Source organism: Triticum dicoccoides, chromosome 5A (assembly GCF_002162155.2).
Source record: "Triticum dicoccoides isolate Atlit2015 ecotype Zavitan chromosome 5A, WEW_v2.0, whole genome shotgun sequence".
Classification (NCBI taxonomy): Eukaryota; Viridiplantae; Streptophyta; class Magnoliopsida; order Poales; family Poaceae; genus Triticum; species Triticum dicoccoides.
Window position 1 is genome coordinate 427,613,292 of NC_041388.1, and position 4,186 is coordinate 427,617,477.

Consider the following 4,186-nt stretch of genomic DNA (forward strand, 5'->3'; position numbering starts at 1 on the left):
GAGACCTACATTTTTTATGGTCAAGCAAGGAAAAAAGAGAGTCAAACAGAGACGAAAAGAGTTTTTTTTTAGTAAAGGTTGAAAGGAAAAGAGTAGTCGTGATAAACCGAGCCGACATAGTTCGGTCGCATAACAGCCCACTACGATAACTTAATAGGCCGAGTGCTTAAGATACATAGCCCAGCAGGCCCACGTTCGAAAACCCTAGATGTTCCGCGGCACCTATATATACACCAGCCGTAGGGATCAGGAAGCATCGCTCAGCCCCCACCGCCCGCCGCCTTCGGTTTGTTTCTTGAGCTCGAGTTTTCGATTTGCTTCTCCCCGTATTGCTTCGTCCAAATCTTCCCTTTCTTCCTTGCGGGTTTAGTAGTTTGACGAGTTCTTGGTTGGGGATCCATGGAAGCAAGTGATGATAGCAAGACAGGGACATCAGAACCCTTCGGGGTTATGACAGACTACGTCTATAATGGGAATCTCTCTGATGTTTTCGATTTCCCAAGCCAGATAGATATGTTTGAGTTGCTATAGTTGTTTCTTTCAGATCTGCTCTTTTGGGTTTGCTCGTATTCTTTCGAATCCTCTTTCTCGTTCGAGGCAGTTCAGATCTTGGATGGGAATCCGTGAAGCAGGTGATGACAATCAGACAGGGACATCAGAACCATCTAATGGTTATGATATACCAAGTCTATAATGGGAATCTCTCTGACGTTTCTGTTTTCCAAGTCGATTCGAGTTTTTGATTCGTTTTTTCATGGGATTTGATTGGCTGCCGATGATGCATAAAAATGCACGTATTATCGGATTGTTCTATGACGATCAAACACATTGTCACTACCACTGAGGCAGCTACTTCCAAGTTAATGGCTATTATTCTGATTTCTATTTTCTGATTTTTTTGATTCGTGGATTGGGGCGAACTGCCTGTGATGGTGTTAAATATACTTTGCAGCTTCAGCTATGAAAAGAACCTACAATCTGAGGCTTTTGCATCCAATCCATTGTTTACCACTCAATCTGTTTTACCCTTTTTACCTAGTTTGGATCTTGCTCTTGATTTAGGTGATCAACGAATATACTGGTCCTGGTACTTAAAACACCTAAAAATTGGGAGCGGTTCACCTGTTAATTACTATTAAAATAATTGGTAACTAGGTTCATGGAATTCCTCGGCACTCAGATTATCTATGGCTTCAGTGTTCATCTGTACTTCCACAATTTTCCCAGGATTTTGCTCCCCATATCTCTGATGGCTATACCCTTTCTATTGACCCTGCCGTTGTCTTTGTGTCTCTGCCTCCCTCAGCGCAGTTTTTCTGCTGTCGCTTGAGCAGAACGACCAGGACTGCAATCCTCGCGCAGGCCTAAGAAAATGAAAAATATGCTAAACTAAAGCAAAAATAATAGAGATCCTAATACAGACGTCTTGCTTATATCCCTGGGCTTTCTGAGCCGACTGTTCTTTCTGACCCGGTATCCGCCTCTGTAGACGACCAGCTGCAGTTTGCCTACATCCCTGGGCTGCCCAGCTTCATTGCGTGAGTGCCTCTCCAGCGCTGTCTTTGTTAGGTCCAGTAGCGGTAGTTTCAGCCTGCAGTGTTGTAACGTTTAAAATGTTCAAGGACACATTGTGAAGTTTAAGATACTGTAATCGACTGTTCTATGTTATATAGTGGAACCGTCAATTAATGACCATCAGTCTGAAGCATCGTGTTATGTAGTGGGAATCGGTTGGAGGCTGTATGATGTCCTGACGAGGTGTTCCCTTCTTGGTTTGCTGTCCTTTGGCGGCTCTGCTGACTGAGAGTTTTGTCATTGATCTATTTGTTGGGATCTATTTGTTGTCCTTGGGCGCCATGTTCTTGTTGTTAATCATTGATGCAGAGCTTGGATCTATAGACCTCTCATTGTTTTGTTGACGGGGAGTTTCTTTGTCGTCGATCACAGGATGCACCTCATAGTCGGCAATAGAACTCCTCAGAAGACGGATATGGCAGCCTTGGGGAAAGCACAGCGGAAAAATATGGTACTCTAGAGGAAGACTCAGAAGAAGATTCATACGGCGAATACGAGATGCCAGAGTATACCTGGCCAAACCCTTGGCTGGGTTGGGCCTAGCCAAGCCTGAGGCAAAAAACCTGGGCCTGGCTGGGCAATTGTGCTTGGTTTTTGGGCCCAAGCCCGGGCTGAGTATGTAAAAGCCTGCCGGGCGCAAAAACGGTGGGCCCGAGCCCGACCTAAGAGTAGCGTCGGGCCAGGTCAACCGGGTTCGGCTTCCTATGGCGAGGACTATCCCAGAGGAAGATTCCATACGGGACTGGTCTGAGTGAAGAGAAAAAAAAGCCATACGGGACTCCAAATATTTTTTGGAGATATTCATTTTAGCAGATAAGATATTAGTTGGCTGTTTCATACTGCTAGAAAGATAAAAAAAGATTCTAAGGAATAAAAAAAGGAAAAATTGGGGCTATGTTCAATGGAAAAAAATTCTCAAGAGCAGGAAAAGGGTTTTGTTTCCATTTGCCCTACACGGCATATAAAATGGATGAAGGAAGAAATTTAGCTTTACACTTTTCTCACAGGATCTCTTGAAGAAGAAAATAATCACCAAATTTGATTTGTCAATTTTATTTCTTAAGAAATATCAAGTTAATTGAAAGATTTTATCACACAATCAATTTGTTACCTACCTTGGCATATGAAATGGATTAAGGAAGAATTTTAGCAACACATTTGCCACAAGATCCAATATCAATTTTTTTTATTCCAAGGTGAAGATTAAATCACTTAGCCAACATCCAGAAGCATCCCAATGTTGGGCCCTTAGGCCCTATTGTAGCTATTTCTAAAAGAAAAGGCCGGTGCTCCCCTTGTTGAGGTAGACAGGTGCTTACCTTCCAAAATAAAGAATACCATTCTTTGATGATTTTGTCGGCATCCAACTATTCTCAAATTGGTTTATTCAAGAATTCAAAACATCCGAATGTGATAAAAGAATGGAATCCAAGAATTCCTATTCGAGACATTTTTAGGCCCTTAAGCGCTATTGTAGCTTTGTCGCATTTTTCTTCATTTTACCATTTACTAACGCATTTTGGGCCTTTAGGCGCTATTGTAGCTATTTCTAAAGAGTTTAAAACAAACCTTCCAAGCACTTAAAGAACTTAAGTACTCTTTAATAGATGAAAAGAAAAGGATCTCTAATTTTGATAGTAACATAATGTTGGATCCATTCCTTTTGAATTGTTATTGTGCTGGAACTATGGTGACATCCAGAAGTAATGGGGGACAGATGTGGTTTTCCTGTCTAAACACAGTTAAGACAGAAAAGTTGAGGTAAAAACTTAAGATGGACATGGTGAAAGTTCATGAGAGTGCGGCGCAAGCGGTGGCTTGCTCATGTTTTGGCATAACCCGATTACCATCCAAGGACAAGAGGAAAAATTTCATTGATGTGCTAGTGGGTAGCTTGTCGGGGGAGACGTGGAGATTTACAAGCTTCTATGGGGAGCCAAAGTTGGAAGGTAAGCACCTGTCTATCTCAGTACTCTCTATCTGCAGATTCGTGTACCGTGGCTAGTTGCAGGTGATTTTAATGAGATTATATTCTCATGAAAAGGAGGGAGGGGCGCCACGGCCGATGAGTATGATGGAGAGATTCGGAGATGCTTTAGTAATATGTGAGTTGGAAGATATGGGGTCCTTAGGAGATCAATTCACTTGGCGAAAGAGGAGGTTATGTGAATATCTTGATAAGGCTATGTGTAATGGGCAATTTCATGATCTCTTTCCGCATGCTAAGGTGGTTAATGCAGCACACATAAAATCTGACCATCGACTGGTCTTTGTGGACATAGAGGGCGATGTGCCAGGTGACCAGCAGCGCGTGTATGTGAAGAAATTTGAGGCAAGGTGGCTAGTGGAGGGGAATATTATGTAGCTAGTAACAGATGCAGAGCACACGAATCCTGCGACATCTTTGTCAGCGCGTACGATAGTTGTTCATGCAGCCATGCATGACTGAGATAGGGAGATCCTAAAGGCATGACTAGGATAGAGAGATCCTGAAGGCGCCTCATCGCTGCCTGAGCTCAAGGTTGAGTTGGAATAGCTGCGGTTGGACCCTCTCACTGACGAGGTGGCGAATAGGCAGCAATAACTACTCATTGAAATAGAGGAAAACTTG

At 43.0% G+C, this 4,186-nt stretch overlaps 3 non-coding genes and 1 pseudogene across 3 annotated transcripts; all 4 read left to right on the forward strand.

Annotated features, from left to right (window-relative positions):
* Positions 1-402: 402 nt before the first annotated feature.
* On the forward strand, positions 403-491 carry LOC119304657 (annotated as a pseudogene).
* A 134-nt stretch (positions 492-625) lies between these two features.
* On the forward strand, positions 626-715 carry LOC119304659. Its single transcript, XR_005148387.1, has one exon. It is a non-coding gene; the product is annotated as a small nucleolar RNA R44/J54/Z268 family (small nucleolar RNA).
* Positions 716-770: 55 nt separating this feature from the next.
* On the forward strand, positions 771-848 carry LOC119304756. The gene has a single exon (XR_005148464.1). It is a non-coding gene; the product is annotated as a small nucleolar RNA snoR122 (small nucleolar RNA).
* A 69-nt stretch (positions 849-917) lies between these two features.
* Positions 918-990, forward strand: LOC119304649. Its single transcript, XR_005148381.1, has one exon. It is a non-coding gene; the product is annotated as a small nucleolar RNA Z267 (small nucleolar RNA).
* The last annotated feature ends 3,196 nt before the right edge of the window (positions 991-4,186 follow it).